The 24504-nt window shown below is 36.0% G+C and overlaps 1 pseudogene; it reads left to right on the forward strand.

Moving 5' to 3' along the window:
* Positions 1-17177: 17177 nt before the first annotated feature.
* Positions 17178-24005, forward strand: LOC119507728 (annotated as a pseudogene).
* The last annotated feature ends 499 nt before the right edge of the window (positions 24006-24504 follow it).

Here is a 24504-nt window from a genome sequence, read left to right on the forward strand (position 1 = left end):
ATGTGAACTTTCTTTCTTTCAATAGACACTTGTCTCCTCCTCCTCTATAATAACCGACTTTTATTTGTTTTAAATATTAGTGGTAATATGACTAAAATGGCTTAAAACTGGAAAATAGTTTTTATAGTTAAATAGTTTTAAAAGGTATTTTCATACACTGTATCCCATCAAATATCTTATTTATAGGGCTTTACACATTCTTGGAATTCTCCACGTCCTTCAGCGATTTTATGTCTTTTTTTTTGTTTTTCAACTCTAGCAGTGAATTCTGGTTGCACTTATGTGCCCATATAAGAAAATTCTTTGGTAAAAAATTGGTTTGGAATTCATTGCTGAATAAAGTTCAAACCAGTGATTCAATTATGACAAGGCCTATATGTAGTACTATGTGTATACTAGTGTTGTTAATACATAGTTAAATGTTTTTAAAAAAAACTCTCTCTCTCTCTTTACCCACTCGTCTATTGGTTATGTCAGTGTCATCTCTTTTACATGTCTATCTCAACTTCTTTCAAAACATAGGCTTCTAATTTTAAGAGTACCATTTTTTTTTTGTTTGTTTTTCCATTTTCTTAAGTAAGACTCTTCCCCAGACTGGTCTTAATTTCATTTAATTGACAGGATGTTTTTGCCTGTTACTACTGCTGTTTTAATTTTGTGTGAATGAACACTCAGACCATGTTTTGACTATATACCTTTCTATATTTTTCACTTGAAAATGTACTCACAGTAATTGCTTTTGTGACAAGTATGTGTGACAACCATGGCATTTCCCAGAAATGAGATGTCAGTTCAAAGAAGTTCCTATTAAATTTGAAAATTTTAAATTTCATGTACCAGAAAATAAATTTCACACTGTAAATGGAATGAAGTGTTTTGCAACTATCAGTTTATTATACTTTAAAATATATTTGGATTTTCTTTATCTACATTGAAATTATTCAAAATTTTGTCTAAACATTTCATATTTTTGACTTTATTTTAAAAACACCCTTTTCAATTAAATTGCTATTGCTTCAGGATGAACATTAAAATATTATATTGCTTCGTCTCTGCAATACTCTTTAGAAAGTCAAATTCTATAACTTATGCTTTTAAGATCCATAAAAATCTTAAACTAATTTGCATCCAGCTCCTTGCCATTTCCCCTAGTATTGATAACCCCTGAAATTCATTTTGACTTAAATTTTCAATTTTGAATGAGGGGGAATCTTCTTAGACAAGGCAATGTATACACTAACACTTATTTATCTACTTGTAAGGAAACACATATCATGTTAAAAAACACCTGAATATTTGATTAAATTATTTTCCAAACCTGTGTATTTTTATATAGACATGATCTGATGTTAATCACAAGTCATACGTGCATCAACAGAATAACTAATTTTTCCATTCCATACTTTATTTGTTTCACGTTAGTTTCTAACTAGTCATACATCTTGAATTCTATCAAACTCATCCTGTGGTGAATAAATATTTACTAAGATTCCATCTCTGAATCACAATGCTTCATACTTTTGCCCTTACTTAAAATAACTTCTTCACTTGATGGAGGTATGGAGGAGCATTGCATTCTTAATTCATTCTCATCCACAAAACCAAACAATATCAACAAAAAAAGAGTCAGAAGAGATATTTTAAAAAGGAAAAGCTCCTTTATAAAAATATAACCTATGAAGAAATTAGCAATTTCAGTGACATTTGGATACAATTAAGTGAGGATGGTTAGAAAACATCTACGCCATGTTGTATTTTAGTCACAGAAGTGCCAAAACCTGTCCAGGGCTGAAGCAGAGAAAAATCAACTTGGAATCAAAAAGAAAAAATTATCCCTGCAATTAATTAGGCTGTAGGACAGACAGAGATAAAGCCAGTTGCAAAGTTAATAGTAAACATGGTTTCTCCTAAGGCCATGTCCTTTTATATAATGCATTTTTTTTACTGTGAACTTTAACACGTATACATAACAGTGATGACTTTCAAAGTATGATTTTAACAACTAGTTAGCAAATTTCAAAGAAAGTCATAGGTCACAGTTCCACAACTTCACCTATTTTCATTATTGTAAAATATAGCATGAATACAGAAAGGTATTAACTTTCAATGTACAACTCAACAAGCAATTATATAGGTAATTTCAAAAATTATTATGGGTTACAGTCCACAGTTTCAATTCTTTCTTTATTATGCAATATTAGGGTATATACAGAAAGATGAAGACATTCAAAGCACAATTCAATGAGTAGCTATAGAGTAAATTTCAAAGAATGTTATAGGTTATAGTTCCACCATGTTGTTTACCTCCTTCCAGCTTTTCCAACACCCAGCATCTAAATAAAGTTTCATTATTCATAGACCTTAAATCTTATCTTGTTTGTTGCTACCCCTTCCTCTCAATCTTTCTCTGTCTTCAGGGGTGTCTAGGCAGTGAACCCCCTAATTGTTCATATTGAAAGGGGGTGTTGACAGTAGGCCATGTCCTTTTGCACCTGTAATATACCCACACAATCCTCTCTTAGAGTGACTACTGCTTGGTTGTAAGTGATGCTACCAAACTTGCTTTGCTATTTATTACTGAGAATACCCAATTGCTAAGCATTCCCCATCTCACAAAAGTACTCAGTTCCTAGTTTATCCTCAATTCTCCTGATCCCCACTCAGAAATAACAAGTTCAAGCTGATCCCCACTTCTTTTAGATTCTCCTTAAAAACTTTCAGAATGAGCCCAAACCTTACAAAAGTAGCTCCCCTCCTTCTCCTCAAGTAGCATTTCATGGTTCCTCTGGAATGTTGTCCCTTGCCTCATTAGATCAATAAAAGATATGTTGACAGACTATAGGTTGTCCCTAGTAGTTTTTGTTTTATTAGGCTTTAATAGTCACCATAGATGTCTCCAAAATTATGGGCACACACTGTGACACTGAATTAAGAATCACTTTCCTGTAACTATAGATCCTTAGCATGAGATTGCTGGGATGCTATTATAGGATCTCCTAAAACAACATGCAATGTCAAAATCAGGACTTATGAGAAGTTTCACTGACAGGACATTTTTTCAGGAAGTAGGGACAAATAAGAGATACTCAACAGAAGTCAAATCTAAAGCTTTTGATCTTGGTGACTTCAACACAGTAAATGTAAAAACATCACTGAAGTAACCTGTCAATTATAGCATATCACTGTGTGCCAGGCAGTGCATCAGATCCTACAAAGTAGAGACATATCATGGCATTGTATACTATGCTCCTCCTTCAAGCCCTTCCCACCTTCCCTTTAGCAAATGGTTAGTACAGCAAGAGTAACACTGTTTCAAAGACTAGCAAGAAAAAAACATTCTACACAGGATATATACACAGAAGTTAAAGGACAAGGCGTTAAGGCAGAGAGGAATGCAATACATGACAATCAATTGACAAACATGCTTCGGAAGAATTATATTACAGAATAAGAAAAATTTCAAAAAACGTTGCTATAAGATTATGCAAATGAAGACTATCCAAGGGGATAGAAAGAATCAAAGAACACGTGATAATACAACAGAAGCAGATGAAAAGTGAGCTGGCATTCCTTAGAACTAAGATGAAGGGGAAGATAAAAACTACTACAGGGTTTAAATTTGTAAATTTTCCTTTTCTCCTTCTGTTATTGATTTCTAGCTTCCTTCTCTTGTTGAGGAGAATATACATTGCATGATTTCAATATTTTTGAATTTACTGAGACTTGTTTTGTGACCTAACATATGGTCTATACTGAAGATTGGTTCATGTGCACTAGAAAATGTGTAGTCAATTGTTGTTGGGTGCAATGCTCTATATATGACTGTTTGGTCTAGTTGGTTTGAAGTATCATTTAACTCTTTTATTTCCTTATTGATCTTCTGATTAGACATTCTATCCATTATAGAAGGTGGGGTATTAAAGTCTCCTACTATTAATGTAGATTGTCAATTTCTCCCTTCAAATCTGTCAGTATTTGCATCATATATTTTGGGGCTCTGCAGTTAGGTATATATATATATATATATATAAATAATCATTACAGCTTCCTGTTGAATGGTCCCCCATATGTATATAGTGTATATAATGTATATAGTGTATATAATGTATATAATTGTAACTGTATTGAACTTAAAGCTGAATATTTTATCTAATATTAGTATAGCCATCCCAGCTCTCTTTTGTTACTATCTACATGGTATATTTTTTCCGTCCTTTCACTTTCTACCTAATTATATCTTTGAATTTAAGGTGACTCTCTTGCAGACAGCATATGGTTGTGTCATGCTTTTTAATCCATTCTGCCAATCTCTGCCTTTTGACTGGAGTTTAATCAATTTGCATGTAAGGTTGCTATTGATAATACAGGACTTTTCTTCCACCATTTTGCTTTTAGCCCTTGTAAATCACACCTTTTGTGTCCCGCACTTCTGTTAACACCTACTTTTATGTTTATTTGATTTTTTGTGTTGTACCAAATTGAGTTCCTTCTCATTTCTATCTGGATTTGTTTTTCATCCATTTTCTTTGCACTTATGAGGGGTTAACATTTAATAACCTAAATTTATAAAAATCATATTTGGTTTAATATCAACTTAACTTCAATAGCATATACATATGCCTTTCCTATACTCCTCTGTCCTCCCACCTTTTTTATTGTATGTTACTCCTTATTTCATTATATGTTATATGTCCACAACCATAGATTTATCATTATTTTTTATACATTTCCTTTTTAGTATCTATAGGAAGTAAGAAGTGGAGTTACATACCAAACAATACACTACAATAATACTGACAGTTAGACTTACTCAAATGGTTGCATTTACCACAAATCTTTATTTCTTTATGCTGCCTTGAACCACTCTGTCTAGTGTCCTTTCCTTTCAGTCTGAAGTCAAACTCCTTTTAGCGTTGCTTGTCGGGAAGGTCAGCTTTTGTTTATCTGAGAATGTCTTAATCTCCCTCTTATTTTTAAAAGAAATGAACTGTATATAAAATTCTTGGCTGACAGTTGTTTTCTTTCAGCACTTTAACTATTTCAATCCTTCTTGCCTACATGGTTTCTTTGAGAAATCCACAATCAACATAATTGGGACTCCCTTGTCCATAGCAGGTTACTTTCCTCTTGCAGCTTTCAGAATTCTTTCATTGTCCTTTGCATTCAATAGTGTGATCAGTATATATCAGGGTATATTTTTCTTCATGTTTATCCTGTTTAGTCTTCTCTGGACTTTTTGGATGTGTGTATTCAAGTCTTTTGCCAAGTTTGGGAAATTCTCTGTTACTATTTTTTTGACTATTCTTTCTGCCTCTTTTTCTTCTCCTTCTGAGACTAGCATAATGCATGTATTTTTATGCTTGATAGTGTCCCATACCTATCTTGGGCTTTTAACATTTCTTTGTTCTTTCTGCTCCCCAGCCTGACTCATTTCAAGTGTCTTATCTTCAAGGTTACTGATTCTTTACTGATTCTTTCTTTTGCCAGTTCCAATCTGCTCTTGAAACACTCCTGGGCATTTTTCAATTTTGTTATTTTGGTCTTCTACTCCAGTAGTTCTGGTTGGTTCCTTTTAAAAATTTCTATCTTTTTACTTAGACTCTCACATTATTCATTCATTTGTTTTCTTGATTTCCTTTACTTATTCTCTGTACTTTCTTTCATCTTCTTTAGCATTTTTAAGAACTTTTTTTAAAGGCTTGTTCAGTATGTCCACATTCTTGTCTTCTTCATTGGTGTTTTCTGTATTCTTATCCTTTTCCTTTGGATGGGCCATCATTTCCTGCTTCTATGTTTGCCATGTACTCTTTTGTTATACACTGTACATTTTAATATTTTAGAATGTTAATTCTGAGATTTACTTCCAGGGATGTCTGTTTCTTGGTTCTGTAGCCCCTGGGGATAAGACAGAGATTTCTTGAACTTCATCCCTCCTATCAGTAAGATCGGCCCAAGGCAAATGCAGTGTGCATGGTTTTCCCTGTCTTTCTGAGCCTGTGTCTTGTCCTGGGCTTTTTCTTGTTAGCTATTTAGGAGTTCCCCTGTTTACTTGAGTTTGGTTGTCCTCTCTGTTTCCCATGAGACAGAACTCCCTCTCCTGTGTATTTGATTCTGGCAGGCCTTTACCCCAGACTGTCCACCTCTATAGTTTCTTACACTCCTATGATTGCTTCAAGTTGCTTTGGGTTGGACGGAAAATTATGGGAGGAGGGTGACCCTGGAGAGGACTTGCCCAAGTCAGTCTTTCCCAGCTAAACAGAGTTAGGGACCCATGAAGGGGACAGACCAGCTCCAAAGTGCCCTGGGAGGGGACTGGATCAGGAAGGGCTTCAAAAGCTTCTCTGTTGGCTCCCCAAAGATGAGTTTTCCTGGTCTGCCCAGCAAATGCAGTCCTTCAGCTAACCGTCCCCAGAGCCCTAAGGAAGTGCTGCACCCTTCTGTGGGAGTGGGAGTGGGGGGCAGTTGAAACAATGGCTGCCATAGCCTTAGTCTGGGATGTGTTGAAACATGGCTGCCCTCAGAACCAAAGTCACTAATCAAAAGCCAACATCAGTGATTGTCTGTGCCCATCCCTGGCCTTGGGTATGAGGATTGTTATGCCCCTTTCTGTCACCAGCCAGTTACCAGGGGCTGGACCACCCTTGGTGTCCTGCTGTGAGGGTGGGGAATGTGCCAGTAGTTTCCACATGGAGAGAACATTCTACTGTTCTTTATGTAATTTATCAGCCTCTTCCTTTCTCCTCTGGAGGCTGTATAATGTTCTTCTGGCTTCTGGAATTTCAAAATAATTATTTCAGACAGTTCCTGCCAGTTTAGTAATTTGTGTGGGAGAACCGAGTCCTGGAGTTCTCTATGCCACCATCTTCCTACAGTCCTTTACAATAAGGAGTTTTTTTGACAGTGGATGAGTTTACCTCATGCTGACAAATTTATGAAACATATACATCTGTAAGAAGAAAATTGTTGCAATGGTGAACAAAGGAAGTTACAAAGTTTCAACAAATCTATAAATGCTGAATACAAATTTGACAAATTCTATATCCATTTCCAATAAGTAATTTAAAAGGAATAAGAACAAATGTTTACTTGCTTAACATTATAGAAAATGTGTGTCTCCACCAAAACATCATAATCATACTAAATGATGAAAATCTGAATACTTCCTCACTAAAATCAGAAATAGTACAAAGATGCACAAGATCTATTAATATTAAGTATGAAAAGGTAATAGAGATAAACATAAGACATAAAGGGGCAAAATGTTATTATTTCTATATCATATGATTATGTACCTGGTAAGACCCAAGGAGTCAACAGGAGAAAAAAAAAGAAGATTAAAAAAACAACACAATTTAGTGTGTTGACTGTGTATAAAACAAATATTCAACGGCCCAACACTTTCCTTTGCCCAAACAGAAATGATGTGAAGATAAAATTGAAAAAAACTATAAATTTACTCAAGAAGAATGTTTAAGACCTATATGAAAAAATATTTAAAACACCCCCAAAGGATTGAGGTGTTTTCTGTAAATGGAAATTCAGATGAATGAATACCTCATATTTAGGAGGGAAGACTGAACATTACAAAAGTGTTGGTTATCAATAGGTGAATCTATTAAATCATCATGGCCACAATTAAACACAAATAGGGATTCTTTAATTGTCAAAATGATGCAGGTTTTTATCTGGAGAAATAAATCTAATAACATACAACAACGTTCTGAAAATTCTGAAAACTCTACAAAATTTTAACCTATTACCATGCTATATTAATTAAAATGATTTGGTAAAAGCACCTGAGTGGAAAACACAGGAGTAATTATAATGATATATTAGAATTTGGTATAGGATGAATGTGGGCTTTTAAAACAATAAATTAATTGTTCAATAAAGGTTCCTCTTCAAGAGTTTCAGTTCTTTTCAGTTATTTTCTTCCATGTTAATTTTAGAATTGGTTTCCAAATTCCACAAAAAAATACATTTGTTGATAGATTTGGGGAGATTTTGACACTTCCATTATGGTTACTCTTACTTTCCAGCAGTGTGGTGTATCTTACTTTTTAGGTCTTTCTTAAAATTTTTTTTTAAATAAACTTCTAATTAAAGGCATTACACATCTTTTCTTTGATGTGTTCCTATTTACCTTATAATTGTTGCTATTATAACATTTTTTATGATTCCCTTTTCTAGCAGTTTCTTGCAGGTATATGGAAATGAAATTGACTTTTAAAAATTCATTGTATCTAGTAACTTTGCATAGCTCTTTTATTTTTACTTCTCTTAGTCTCTTTGAGTAGTGTCAAAATTATATTACTCATGTAAAATAAATTTGGGTTGTTCCCTATTTTCAGTTTCCTGGAACCATTTTATATCAAGTAGGAATATACTTGTAAAATCCAATTGACCTATGGCTATCTTTTTCAGTGGAGGGGTAATTTAGATGATTGATTGAATTTCTTAATCAGTTAACTAATGACTATGGTTTTCTATTTCTTCTTGAGCTACTTTTGGCAATTTTAATTTTCCTGTGAATTTTTCCATTTTTCTTACACTTAAAAATTATTGACATTAAATTGCTTTTGGTATGCTTTTATTGTCTTTTTAATCCCCTCTGAATTTTGCTTATCTTCTTCTTTTCTACTATTTTTCTGAATTGAACTTGCAAAATATTTCTTTGTTATTCTTTTCAATCTCTTAGTTTTGTCAATCCTCTACTTAAATTTTATTTTTATTTCATTATTTTCTATTCTTCTTTTCTATTGTCCCTTCTACTTTCTCTGAGTTTATTTGTAATTTTTTCTAATATCTTAAGCTGAAATTTTATGTAATTGTTTTTATTTTAGAGGTATATTTTATATCCAATATTATACCTTTTAAGTATTGTGTATGCTATCAATGTTTGCATTAATGTAATTTTCATATTTGATTCTGTACCTAAACATTCCTTCTTGCACTCATACCTTCTTTTTAATGCCATTTTCCTTCATATATTCTTTAGAAGTTCTTTAGTGATTGTAAGCTTTCTGTAAATTCTGTAAATTTATTTTTTTCTGAAAATTAACTTTTCCTCAATGCTATGCCTGGTAAAATACTTTTTCTGGGCATGACATTCTAGATTTTTAGTCATTTTCTCTTGACTCTTTGAAAAATTATTCTTTTAAATTGTGATTTCCATTTTTTTTGCCATTGAGAAATCAGATAATCTGACCAAGTTTTGCTTCTTGTAGATAATCTCTCATTTCTCTGTGATTCCTATTAATATATTTGCTGTTCTTAGGGTTTTGTTGCCATGAGTCTGGGGTTACTTTCTCCCCTCTAGCTCATGCGTGAAAGCTCTAGTATTCTTTTTGCCAAACTGGGTGTTGCCTGAGCACAAACCCTTTGCAAATTTTTCTGTTTAATGAGAATTCTTTCATGTTTGAGTGATTGTCCTTTTGGATATCCAGGCCAGACATTTCTGACCAATCAGAAGACTATGTGATACTTTCAAACAGGTCTTATCTGTGCAAGAATAAAAATTAAAATTGTCTTTGTGAAGTCATTGAATTTGGCAACACATTGCTGAAATCCTCTTCCTTTTAGTCCATCGACATTTTAGCTATATCTTCTAACTTTTGAAAATAAATTTGGGGAAGACTTTTATTTAATTCTTCACAATGATTTTTCATATCTTAGTTTTGCTGTGATCAGCTCAGAAAAACATAATGAGCCTTTATTTATCTGGAATCATAGGGCATTGCATGTTATCCAGAAATATATTTCTGAGCTAACAGAAGACTGCCTTTTTTTTTTTTTTAAACTATTTTAAACTAACAACATTTATATAAATTTAGAAGTTATAGTATACACTTTCCTTTAGTAATAAATAAAACACAGCACATTTAACTTAATAATATCTTGGTATCTCAGGATAACTATGAACATTAATTATTATACTCTTTCCTACAGTGATGCTTTCTGGAACCATTGAGATGGGCTTACCAATGAAAGACTACACTTAGTTACTACAGAAGTTATGTTTTTTGGATTCTAGTTTTATTTTTCATCAGGTTTTTGTTTTGTTTTGTCTTTTGCCTCCATTGAGATATTGTTAGCATTCACTCCTTTTTAGTGGTTGTTTGTGTTTCTACTCTAAAAGATCTATTATCTTTCTAATTTGATGTTTCTAATCTACTTTGAGTAGGAAAACAAGGTAGTTAAGTTTATTTCTACAGTGTTTGTAGTAAAAGAAGGAAGTTTTGAGTAATTAAAGCTAAAGTATTTAAGTATTGATGCCTGCTCAATATGACACGACTTTGGCAATGTAAAAATTCTTCTTAATTGCTTTCTTCAGTCTCTGCTCATGAGGCTGGAGATGAGGAAATTTTCATGAATATGATAAGTGCACAATATAACTATGTTTACTCATTACTGACTTTGGAAAGGCTACAAGAAGTCTGTCTAGTATAGATGGAAGCTAATTTTCCAGTCCTTGTTCAAGCATTTATGCCTGGAAAGACCTTTACCATATCAGCTTTTCATGGTCTTCTGTTTTAGTATGGAAACCATATGAAACACAGTGGAAATTCCACCACAATTATAATCATAAGGAAGACCCCTATGCATTATTGCAAGCATAATGAACAAAACCCTAAACAGGGACAAACCTTATCATGCCAGGAAACTGGGTGGCAGAAGTGGCAGTCCAAGATAGAGGCAATTTATGAACATAAAGCCCACCTCTGGACTGAAAAATGACTTTCACAAACCTTGGTTTAGACAACATGCTCTCATCATAGCAACACTGTGGAGCAGAAGAAATATAACATTTCTTGATCCAAGAGGTTTCTTTTTTTTCTTTTTTTTTTTTTTTTAACCTCTAGTCTTTATTATTCTCAAAAAGACATCACACAGATCCCAGGCTGTGCCACATTTTTCCCAGACAGACTTTTGTGCAGGGTACAAGCACTTATTCCTTCAGAGGCAGAGGGCTGGGGACTCCCTGCCAGAAAGGCAGCGACCATTTTAGGAGGCTAACACAGTTCCATTCTAGACATCTGCAGTTTCCAGTTAAGTAACATATTCAAGTGATCTGGGAGTTCTATGTCATGAAAGTATACTGACAAATAATTATTCATGACAAATCAATAATATGGCAATTCAAGATGACTGACAGTTATTTGCTATCCCAGTAGAGTTCCCTAGGTAGCAGAAAAGGGAATGTTACGCTTGTATACAGAAAAAACAAAAAGATTTATACGACTAAAATTCCTGCTATTGGATCACTGTCGAATAAATGCATTACTTGTATTTTCCTTTCATCAGAAAACTTAGGTGATTTGATCATATTATGGTGAATATTTTTTAACCTTTGTATTTGGAAATATTTCCTGCTGCAAAAATAATACAAACTCCATATAGAGAACGTCAAGATGCCCCACACCCCCAAATACAGATTCACCAATTTTAGCATTTTGCCACATTTGCTGTATTATTCTTTCTACCCATCTATCAATCAATTATCTTTCTATCTATCTGTCTAATCATCTGTTTTCTGAACAATGAGAGCAGGTTATACTCATCATGCTTCTTGAACTCATAATAATTCTGTGTACATTTCCTAAGAACATGGTTATTCACTTATGTGATCAACTTAAGTACAGTTATCAAGTTCAGGAAATTTACCACCAATACAAAACTTACATTCTATATTCCTATTTTTTTCATATGTCTCAATAATGTCCTTTTGAGACTTTTCTCCTCCATTCTTAGATCCCATCCAGGACTATGTATTGCATTTTAACTATTATTGTGTCTTTAGTTGCTCTTTTATTTTTTAATTGTGGAAATATATCTACAACATAAATCTTCCCATCCCAACCCTTCCCAAGCCTAAAATACAGTGGATTAATCACTTTCATAATATTGTGGTGCCATCACCATCATCCATTACTAGAACTTTCCCTCCTCCCAAACAGAAACCCTACACCCATTTTGTGTGAACTCCTCATTGCCTCTGCTCCATCCCCCTGGTAACCTGTACTCTACTTTCTATCTCTGTGAATTTTCATATTCTCTGATATTTTCTTTGTATTTACCATGGGGCTTAAATTTAATATTCTAAATCTATAAAAATTTTCATTTGGTTTGATAACATCTTAACTTCAATAATATACACAAACTATGTTCCTATACCCCTCCATCACCCCACCTTTATGGTGTTCTTGTCACAATTAAAGAACTTATACCTTACGAATCCAAAACCATTCATTTATCATTACCTTTTAGAAATTTGCCTTTTAGATCCCAAAGGAAATAAAAAGTGGAGTTTCAAACCAAAAATCTAATAGAACTGGTATTTTTATTTACATGTCATTATCTTTAATAGAGGTCTGTCTTTCTTCATGCGGCTTTGGTCACTTATCTAGTTTCCTTTCCTTTCAACCTGAAGAATTTCTTTTAGCATTTCTTGTAGAGCCAGTCTACTGGCAATGAAGTCCTTCAGTTTTTGTTTCTCTGGAAATGTCTTGATCTTTGCCTCATTTTTGAAAGGTGGTTTTGCTGGATGCAGAATCCTTGCTTGGCAGATTTTTTTGCTTTCAGACTTAAAATATGTCATCCCACTGCTTTATTTCCTCATGGTTTCTCATGGGAAATTTGCAGTTACTCTTATTGAGGCTCCCTTTTTTGTGGCATGTTGCTTCTCTCTTGCACCTTTCGGAATATTTTCTTTATCTTTGACATACAAGAGTTTTATTATAATATGTTGCAGTGTGGTTCCTTTTGGGTTTATCCTGTTTGGAGTTAGTTGAGCTTCTTGGAGTGTATATTCGTGTATTTCATTAATTGGGAAGTTTTCAACCATTATTTCTTCAAATATTCTCTCTGCTACTTTCTCTCTTTCTTCTTCTTCTGAGACTCCCATAATGTGTATATTGGTATTGTTGACGGTGTCCTACAGGTTCCTTAGGCTCTGTTCACTTTTGTTCATTCTTTCTACTTTGAATCCTCAGATTGTATTATTTAAATTATCTTATACTCAATTCACTGATTCTTTCTTCTGCCAGCTCCAGTCTGCTGTTGTACCCTTCTGGGATTTTTGTTTGTTTTTATTACTGTGTTCTTCAGCTCTGTTTGTTTCCTTTTCATAATTTCTATGTCTTTATTGATATTTTCTTTGCATTCCCCTGTTGTTTTCCTAATTCCTTTACTTTTTGTCCATGTTTCTCCTTAGAGCTTTGAGCATATTTAGTACCATATTTGTTTTTTTTTTAAGTTTTGTCTGGAGTGTCCAGGTCTGATTCTCCTCATTGATGCTTTCTAGTGCTTAAATCGTCTCTTTTTCATGGGCCGTCACATCCTGTTTCTTTGTATATTTTATAATATTTTGTTGAAACCTGGAGATTTTGATATTTTATTGCACTATTGCTGGAATTTTAGACTTTGAGGTGTCTGTTCTTTAAGCTTGTATCCAGCTATTGTTATAACACAGATATACTTGAATGCCAGGAGCTAAGAAAAAAGAAGAAAAAAAGAAAACAGCTTTCCCTGTCTTTACAGATACACCTGTGCAAGTGTTCTCCATCAAAACTTAGCCATAAAATGAATTAGTGTAAGAGCTCTAGGCAAAAGCATAGGGTCTCCCCTGGTCTTTTCTGTGCATGCATCTTGCATTGGGCATGCGTGTGTCACCCTAGGAATTCTCCCATTTACATGGATATGAATATTCCCTCTTCCCTACAAAATATTTCCTCATGGTTCCAGGCTCTGCATTGTATGTCCTACAGCCAGCCAGCCCTTGCCCAGACATCTACAACTTGACTGGTCTCCCACATCATGCTGTAAGAGATCTCTCTGAGCTGCCTTTTACATATGGGATGCTCTGGGATGGCAAGCTCATGACAAGTGGGTCCCTCAGTCCATCACCAAGCAGATTGGGCCGGAAATATATGCTCCCAGTGTGTGCACAAGGATTAATCTGCCCTCTTAGAACCAGGACCACGGACCCACACTGGGAGCACAGACTTGCTCTGCCCTGAGTTGGTAAGGAGATGGAGAAGGGGATAGCCAGGGTTCCACAAAATCTTACAGTTTTAAGTTGCCTTTTTCTCAATGTGGCACTCCCCCTGTTTCTTCAATCCTTTAACTGTATTGGGCAGCTTTGAGAAAGATGTTTCTGCCATTTCTTGCTAGCTCTTCAAATCTTCTATGGGGGGATGGAGCTCTGAAGTATCTTACTCTGACACCTTGAACCGGGCAAAGTCCTACTGTAAATTTTTAAAATGTAAAACTTATGAATTTGTAATATCAATATCATTATTTCCTTAAGAAAATACTTTTACAGTATTAGTATTTTTAAGTTTTAGTTTACAACCTGTATCCAATTAAAAGAAATTTAAACTTACTAGTGCAAAATACTTATTTATGAAGGTACCTCTTACTCTGAATATACATCATTATATTTAGTTTAAAAATTCTTCTTTTACCTTTTTGTTCACTTGGAGAGGTTAAGTTGTCATTCTCATTTTTGCTTTTATTATATTCCTACCTAGTATAAGATTGCTTTTTTGCCACTGGCAAATATTTTCCTAGACTGAGTGAAGATATAGTGTGTAAATTTTAGGGCATTTTTAGCTACTTAAGTTTAGTATGAATATATGGACAAACACACATATAAAAGAAGACAGAATCTAAATATTAAAATAAGTCTTATATTTGTAAAGTAAATATCAGGATTGGTTCTTTTACTTAACAATGGTGATAAATACATGATATAAATATTCCTGAATGTTACAGAACAGTCAGCTTAGTTCCTGTAAGATGTACTGATACATCACTGCTACTGACTGTTCTAGTTTACTAATGCTGCCAGAATGCAAAACACCAGAAATGGATTGGCTTTTATAAAAAGGGGTTTATTTGGTTACACAGTTACAGTCTTAAGGCTGTAAAGTGTCCAAGGTAAGGCATCAACAATTGGGTACTTTCACTGCAGGATGGCAAATAGTGTCCAGAAAACGTCTGTTAGCTGGGAAGGCATGTGGCTGGTGTCTGCTCCAAAGTTCTGGTTTCAAAATGACTTTCTCCCATTAGGCTGCAGTTCCTCAAAAATGTCACTCTTAGTTGCTCTTGGGGTGTTTGTCCTCCCTTAGCTTCTCTGGAGCAAGAGTCTGCTTTCAGTGGCCATCTTCAAACTGTCTCTCATCTGCAGCTACTCTCTCAACTTCTGTGCATTCTTCAAAGTGTCCCTCTTGGCTGTAGCTCCTCTTCAAAATGTCACTCTCAGCTGCACTTCAAAATGTCACTCACAGCTGCCCTGCATTCCTTCTGTTTGTCAGCTCATTTATATGGCTCCAGTGATTTAATTTAGACCCACCCTGAATGGGTGGGGTAACACCTCCATGGAAATTATCCAATCAGAGTCATCACCAACAATTGGGTGAGGCGCATCTCCATGGAAACACTCAAAGAATTACAATCTAATTAACACTGATAGGTCTGCCCACACAAGATTACATCAAAGATAATGGTGTTTGGAGTAACATAATGCATTGAAACTGGCACACTGATACAGTATATTGTAGATTACTGAAGTTGAATTCTGGTGTAATGATGGTAAATGTTTGTCATTTTCATGGGTGCTACATTGTATCCACTAGAAAGACAGAAGGGTTGAGAATGAAGAATGAGAGATACTTCTAGGACAAACCTAGAAGAGGCAGAAGGAAAGAATCAAAATCCGAAGCAGAAGATAAACTCAGAGCACTGGAAGAATAGTGGCAAGTTATGGCCAGCAGCTTAAGAAAAAGACCAAATGTCCTAAACAAGCAGATCCAGGGCCACATGTGTGGATGAGAGAAGCATCTATGCCAGGCTTGTCAAATGGGAATTCCTAGTGTCACACCAAAGTAGAACCATCTAGCTAGTGCTAAGTCTATGCACTGTCACTCAGATCCCCATCTTTTTTTCCTTAATCTTAGCCTGATCCCACTCAGATATCAAAATAAAACTCTCATTTATGAATACAGGGAGCACCCAAGTTAGGATGCTTTGCCTCCATGGTGCTAAGTCAGTTTATCATATCATAATCATTTTTTTCTAAGCAGGAGGTACACAAATGGATTTATACATCCCAAATACCCTCATTCCTGATGTATTTTCTAGAATATCTTTCCAAATCAATTTGACTCTATGTTATCTTGTTACAATCATCATGAGTCCTTGAAGATGTCATAATCACAAACATTGGTTAATAATGACAAAGAAGGGAGGATGGGAATGGGCTAAACTTAGAGTTGAGAAAGGTGTAGAAAGAATTGTTGAGCTCAGTCCAAATGACCTTTGTAGGTTGTAAACTGGCTATGAACATTTACAGAAATAAATTCCTTTTAGATAAATAAAGTCTATCAGTTTTCATGATATTTTTTTAAAAAGTGCACCTAAAGGAGATATTCTGGCTGAGTAGGGCCAGTTCTAATACCAATCTAAATCTTTCTCCCATAAGCCTCAGCTTCTCATTAAAAATCTATTAGCGCTTACAGACCTGCATCTAATACAGTGGCTCTCAGAGTGTGATTCCACCATCAGCAGCATTAGCTGCCCCTGGGAATTGTTAAAAATGCAAAGTTTGGATCCCTACCCTAGACCTACTGAATCAAGAATTCTAGGTATGGTTCCCAGCAATTGTGGTTTAACAAGACCTTCAGGTAAATTGGTTACACACTGAACTTTAAAAATAGCTGTTCTAACACACACACAAAGACCTGCTATGGAGTAAAAATGGAGGGCTCTCTCTAGTTGGGGGAGCTAAGAAGTGGCAGAAATGCAAGATAGTTGTTACTATCTCAATGTAACAGATGAGGGAAAATGGGAAAGGAAATGGAAACAAGGAATGGTAAAGTACTGAGTCCATTAATTCAATTAACCACACCTGCACTAGAATTTGGCTTCATGAGGGCAGAAACTAAGCCTCCGTTTGCTGACTCTCTTATCCATGGAGCATGGAACAATGCCTAGTACTTGGTAGGTGTTGGGAAGTGAAGGACACACTCAGTGGCCATCTCTCAGCCCTCGCCTTCCCCCTCCTTTTCCTCTCTTGCATGTTTGCATGCAGGTGTTTATGTTTCCATTTCTGCTTGTTTGTATGTATGTGTTCAGTACGTTTCTGTTTCACAAGAGACCACAGGCATCAGGCGGAGATGTTAAATCTTAACCAGTCCCAGATGCCTACCGGGGCACCACGGTTGCTCATTGGCAGAGCCCAGTCTGCATCCCAAACCCCTGGAGTATATAAAAACTTAGCACTCAATCAGTGCAAGTATCCCTCATCTCCAGTGTGAAGAGAGGTGTGCTGAGTGGTGGAGCAGTTGGCCTCCTGGACCGGCCAAGGTAGGATCCTGCTCTTTTGGACATTTTGTGCTGGGCAAGCAATAAAGTGGTTATTTTCTGGGAGCCTTCCTTGTGCCTGAGTCTGTTCCTACAGTGCACTGTATAGCACCTAGTTCCACAGTAGGCACTCAGAAATACGAAGTAGATAAATGAAGGCAAATTTCATAATAGGGGTTATTCATTTATTTCAAAGACAGGCAATTTTGGAAAACAGTTTGGTCTCTTGCTGCATAGCAGAGGGAAGATCAGAATGAATCCTTTCTGAAGGAGGCAGATCTGAGAAGCAGGAACTGAAGTGGTGCTGATCCATGCCTGTTATTTTCTTCTCCCCTTTGTACCTATCATATAAATCACTCCATCCTAGAAAGGAGAAAGTGGAGGTATGAAGAATTACTAGGAATTTTATTCTAATGAATTTCTCTAACACCACAATAAAAACTCTGTGATAATGTTACTTAAATTGTTTGATTAAAAATGTTATTGTTTATTATAAAATTGAGCTTTATTGAAGCTTAACTGACATACAGTAACAGCACTTACATAAAGTGTACAATTTGTTATAATTATGTACATATGAAACCATCACCACAATCAAAATGGTGAGTATATCACAATCCAAATATTTTATTGTATTCCTTTGTAATCCCTCTCTCTCATCCCTTTCTGCACTCATCCCATCCCCAAGCAACTATGATCTCTTAGATTAGTTAACAGTTTCCAGAATTTTATGTACATAGAATTGTGGAGTGTGTATTTTTTTTAAAACTTGGCTTCTTTCACTCTTTATACTAATGTTGAAATTCATCCACAGTATATCATGCAAAATAATCAATTGCTTGTTATTCAGGGGTAGTATTTCATTGTATGGCTACGTCAGAATTTATCTAATTATCTCTTGATGGATATTTGGATTGTTTCTATTTTGGGGCATTTATAAATAGAGTTGCTATAAACATTGATGTATAAGTCTTTCTCTGGACAGATGCTTTCATTTTTTTTCTGGGGAAATACCTGGAAATGAAATGGCTGGGTCATATGTCAGATATGGCTGTTTCACTTTTTAAGGAACTGCCAAAATATTTTACAATGTGATTATATCAATTTTTACCATAGAGCTTGAGAATTTCAGTTGCTCCACATCACTGTCAACACTTGGTATGATTGGTCATTTTTAATATTAGTCATTCTGATGGATACATTCTGTATTTCATTATGGTTTAAATTCTCATTTCCCTAATGTCTAAAATGTTGAATATCTATGCATATATGTGTTTGTGATTAAAATCTACTCTGAAGTTTGTGTTTAAAATTTTTGCCCATTTTAAGTTTGTTTTTGTTGTGTTTTGAGAGTTTTTTATACATTCTAGATAGAAGTCCTTTATCAGATATGCAACTTGCAAATGTTTTTACAAATTTGTATCTTAATTTTCATTCTCTTAGTAGTGGTTTTTGAAGAGTAGAAGTTCTTAATCTTGATGAAGTTCAATTTATATATTGGGTAGATTATGCTTGCTTGATTCCCACCACCTCCCATTATGAGTCTTATTTGGCTTATTTTTGATTGTATGTCAAACATTGTGGATTTTTACATTGTTAGGTGCTGGACATTTTCGTGTTACTATAAATATTTTTGACTTTGTGCTGGGATGTAGTATTTGGAGGCGCTTTGATCCTTTTGGGTCTTGTTTTTAAGCTTTGTTATCTGGGATCAGGGCAGTGGTTAGCCCTGTGCACAATACCCTTCTGAGTCTTCTTCCTGTGACCTCCTGAATTATGAGGTTTTCTACACTGACTAGAGGTGAATAGAAGTCATTATGGAAATAGTTCAATTTAATACTTTTGGTGGTTCTTTTCTTGATGTCATGGTCCTTCCTTTCATGTATGTGCTGATCCTTTCTAAATCTTTAGAGTACTTCTAGAACTAAAGTACTTTCTCTTTGCAGCTTTCTCTTTTTGGTACTGTGTGCAGTAAACTCTAGTTGGCATCTTTAGACTTTCAACTAAATCTCTTCAACTCAGGAGACTGTGAGTTCTGTCAGAGATCCTCCTCCCTATACTATGCCCTGTATATGCACCTCTCTTTTACTTTTTTCTGGGATCAGTGTCCTTTGTTTTCTGCTATCCTATGTCTTAAACTATTGTTGAATATGTTTTTTTTTTTTTTTAATTTCTTTGGTTGTTTGAGGGTAAAGGGTAAATCTAGTCACTGCTACTCTGTTTCCTAAAGCAAAAACCCTCCTCAATTTTTAATATTAAAAATAAGAGGAATTATAAAGGCACATAAATATTATATATGATATACTGGCATTGGTTATGTGCTATCTTTTAACTGATTTTCAAACACTTTAACAAAGACAAAGTGGTCCTTTATATATAAATTATATACATTGTATGGTTGCCATGGAAATTACGCTAAATATTGACCTTGGTCACAAAACATGAATGTCTTTTATAAAATATAGGAAAACAACTCAATTTAGTATTTCATCTTCAACAGACTCATATTTATAGAGAACAATATTCCTGGAAAAGTACTATGTGTAAAATTCTGTCATGTGGGTCACCAAAGTGTCGGGAAAGCCTAGAAAAAACAAATGAGTCATAAACATCTGAAGATATAAGATACAGAAAATTCAGTATTCCTTTTAAAACCAATTTCCTCTGCAGTGGAGGAGCATAAAACATCCTCTAACACAGTGCACAGGTGTGCCACAAATGAGGGATGGGGATGTGTGAGATTTGGATCCCTCTAGCCCTTGATGTGATCTGGTAGAGCTCGAGGAGGGTGGAATCTGCAGGAGAATTCCCTCTAGCTATAATAAACCTCAATCTACCACAGTGTTTCTAACAAATATTATCTTTTTTGTGTGTGCCATGATGTAGAAAAGGTAAGGACACACTGCTCTAGCAATTCCATGTTTTTCTGTTGTTTGTTTCATCTTCTCTACTGTCATGCTCAATTTGTAACTTTGTCTTGCTTTTCTTTCTTCCAAGTATGACTGTCTTGCTTGGAAAAGGAGTTTAGCCACTGGAAAAGAAGAAAGGCTTCCTGTTCACTGTCTTTATTTCTGAACTCTATTGCCTTAGGGAGATTTTGTTAAGATGCAAATTCTATATGTGCGTCTTTACTAACACACATCTATAGTGATATAGTTTGGGTATATTGAAAATGTAAATAAATACTGCATATACTTTTTTAAAAAAGTAAATTTTGTCTTTAAAATAAGTTTTCTCAGGGGAATTTATTTTATTACAGATATGTCAGCCTTTGTAAATATATAACTAAATGATTATAATATCCTTACCTATCCTGTGCATTAGCTTCTCCTTTAGAAATCTGTAAGTAAAATGTAGTTTTTATTTTCAACAAAGAAGAAAGCTTAAATCATGAACTTGGGAAGCGAGAGGATTTTATTAATTGGCTCATTTATGTTTTTCAAATATGAGTCTTGCAGAACGGACATTCCATGCTACATTTCACAAGTTCTTTATATTAGCTAGCTGTGATCTGTTTACATATGTGATCTGCAGCATTGAAAAAGAGGTCAACTTTTTTTTTATTAATTTTATTTACACATGTTCCATATTCATCAAACATACCCTCTCCTTTTCCCCCATCTCCTGGTAACCTTTTAACTACTTTCTGTCTCTGGGGATTTGCTGTTTCTAGATAGATCTTATAAGTAGCATTATACAATATTTGTTCTTATGTGCCTTGCTTATCTCCCTGAGCATAATATTTTCAAGATTCTTCCATGTTGCAGCATGTTTCAGGACTTCAGTATTTCTTATGATTGAATAATATTCCATTTTGTGTATATACCATATTTTGTTTATCCATTCATTTGTTGATGGACATTTGGGTTGTTTCTACCTTTTGGATATTGTGAATGATGTTGCTATAAATATAAAAACATCTGTTTGATCCCTGTTTTCACTTTCTTTGGGTATCTGTCTAGAAGTGCCATTGCAAGTTATATGGGAATTCTATATTTAACTTTTAGAGGAATTGCCATATTGTTTTCTGCAGTGGTTGCCACTTTGCATTCCCACCAACAGTGCCCTAGAGTTCCAATATCTCTACATCCTCTCCAACACTTTATTTTTTTTTTTTAATAAGTCATCTCTGTGGGTGTGAAATGGCATCTCACTGTCATTTAAGTTCATTTCCCTAATGGCTAATTATGTTGAACATCTTTTCTTGCTTTTATTGGCTGTTTCTAAATCTTCCTTTTAAAAATGTCTGTTCAAGTCTTTTGTCGATTTTTTAATTGGGCTGTTTTTACATAGTTGTGTTGTAAAAGTTCTTTATATATTTGGATATTAAGCCCTTATCAAATACATGGTTTTCAACTAGTTTCTCCCAATCTGTAGGTTGACTTTTCAGTTTCTTGATAATGTCCTTTACACAAAAGGTTTGAAACTTGAAGTAGAATTTCTCTATTGCTTCCTTTGTTGCCCATACTCTTGGTGTCATATCTGAGAATTCATTGCCAAATCCTGGTCATCAAGATTTGTCCATATGTTATCTCCTTTAGCTCTTAACCTTTAGGCCTTGAACCAGTTTTGAGTTAATTTTTTTTTTTTTAATTTTCTACAGTGTAGTTTTATTATGTGTAGCATTAAGCATTATTTAAAGTCAAGAAATTTTTATTTAAGGTATTCCATATGTTGAGTTTCCTTTCACTGCTTATCAGTCACCTTATTCCTCTGAAGCTTGAGGCAATATTTATCTTCAAGATAGCCCCTTTTAAAAGGAATCCACAACTGTTAGTCAGCCCTACATAATAACAAGAATATAAAGGTTACTTCCAGAAATCATAACATGCTTTAATAGTAACCTCAAAAGGTTATTATTATTTGGACTAGCTGGGGAAAGCACATTTTCAAGGCTGCTGCCCAATAGCACAAAAAAAAAAAATTTTAAAAATGATTAAATATGAGGTAGTTACTATTTCACTTTAGTTTGTATTACTTCCATTAAACAGTGATACAAGCAAAGGAAATAAAACAAGATAGGATGTTCCTAATAGGCCAAATGCTAGCAAAGCCTCAAATAGAAAACCTAGTGGGAAGATTTTTGGTGGTCAATTCCTGAGTTAATTCTGTATGGTATGAGGTAGAGGTCTAACTTCATTCTTTTTAATGTAGATATCCAGTATTCCCAACACCAGTTGTTGAAGAGACTATTCTTTCTCCATTTTGTGTTCCTAGCACCCTTCTCAAAAATCAATCAGCCATCTATATGTGTGTGTACCTCCCCCTTATGGACTGGGGGAGCTGGGCTTGGGTGCCACAGCTGGAACCAGGAAATGCTTTGGTTCGAGTGGGCTCACCAACCCCTCTCCCAAGCTGGGAGAATAGTACTGTCCAAACATGGAGTCTTTGCTTCAAAAAAGGTTGGATTCAGGGACTCCTCCTCTCCATGGGGTTAGGTCCCTCACAGGCTGTGGAGACAGAAAAGGCCTCTGAGGCAGGAGCCTGGTGTCCTACCTGGCCCCTCACCATGAAACTGCCCTGTGTCTGTGCCAGTCCTGTCCCCTGTCTTCACCACAGTTCTATTATCTGTAAATTGACAATAACCTGCTTACATTAGGGGTTTAGTTGTGGGAGTGATAAGTAATTGCTACCATTTATTTATTGAACAATTGCAGCATGCTAGAACTTGTGCTAAGTATTTTGCTTTTATTTCACATCATCTCCAAAACAACCTTATGAATGTGTATCCATTTAGCAGCCAGGGCACAGAGCTCTCTGAGGTCACTTCATTGAGGGTATAGTAATGAGGTAGTGGTGGTGGCAGGCATGGTGGTGCTGATTCTCATCTTGGTGGTCCGGACTTAGCTTTCTGTGTACGTAGCAGACAGTTGTAGCAACCAGCACCTGGGCACTATTGTATCAGCAGGGGATACATCTCTGCTTCATCTGGGACTTGTGAACTCCTGGTGGTGGGGCAGTGGAAGCCACTCCCCGCCCCCCACCACCACCCATCAGAAGGTAATGATAAGGAGGCTGAAGAGACTGAAGAAGGTGGTGGAGGCTCCACAATGGAGCCTGGAGCTAGGAGTGGTGTTGAACCCAGCTCATTCATCTGCTTGACATCCAGGGCCTGCCCAAAAGACAAGCAGATCCAAAGAGTACAGTCCAAATGCCCATCTGGGAACTGAGGATAACACCTGCTGCCCTGCTAGCCCCAGCTTACTGTGCAGCTCACACCCCTCAGTGACACCAAGGAGCTAGCTGTTGCCAGGCTGGAGGATACTGTGGGTGCCCTGAAAAGCAAATACTTCCCAAGATTAGAGAGCCGGATCAAACTGATCTACAGGGCTGCCTGCTGCGGGACCCAGCCCCCACACTGCTTTCACTGAACCTTACTGACAGCTGTGATCCCCTGCCACTGCTCAATCCCTGAGTCAGTTCCAGGCCCCTCAGCTTCCCTGGGCCCCTCCTTGGGTGCTAAGTGACTGAGTCTAACCATCAACATGGGCAGCCTCATGGTGTCTGAATTTGTGGTACTCTTCGGTGTGGTCTGGTGCTTACATATCAACTACTGCCAGTTCTTCATAGTACCTGTTACTGTCTCCCTGGTGGGAGTCACTGTCTTCTGCAGTTTCCTGGTATTTCAGATATATGGATAAGGATAAAGAAAATGAAAGGCATGGTCTTCCTCCTTTATGGCCCTCCCCTTTCCCTAGCTAGAGCTGGGTCCAAGGATCAAGGATTGGGGGACAAGACACAGGAGGCAGGAACAGTGCTTCCCCTCATGTCCTTGAGGGTACAGAGGTCCCCTCTGTACAAGCACAACTCAGGTAGAGATGACTATGGCATATTACCTCAATTTTTTAGGGTCCTGAAGGAGTTCAGAACTGATGGCTCAGCTCAATGAGCAGCCTGGCCTCTGAGGATTCCCTCCCAGCTGTGGTCCTAGCTTTCCCCTGGGTGCTGCTTGTCTGCTCTCCAGTCCTGCTGCCAGGCAGCTCAGCACGGTCCCAGCATGCTTCTGTAGGGAACTGGAGTAGCCTTCAATTCCTTAGTCAAGTACCAGTCTTTTGAGACTAATTGACACAGGCAGGAATGAAGACTGTGTCATCTTTATACGTACCAGGGCTTCCCCCACCTCTGTAGCAGGAATAGGTC

Source organism: Choloepus didactylus, chromosome 13 (assembly GCF_015220235.1).
Source record: "Choloepus didactylus isolate mChoDid1 chromosome 13, mChoDid1.pri, whole genome shotgun sequence".
Taxonomy (NCBI): Eukaryota; Metazoa; Chordata; class Mammalia; order Pilosa; family Megalonychidae; genus Choloepus; species Choloepus didactylus.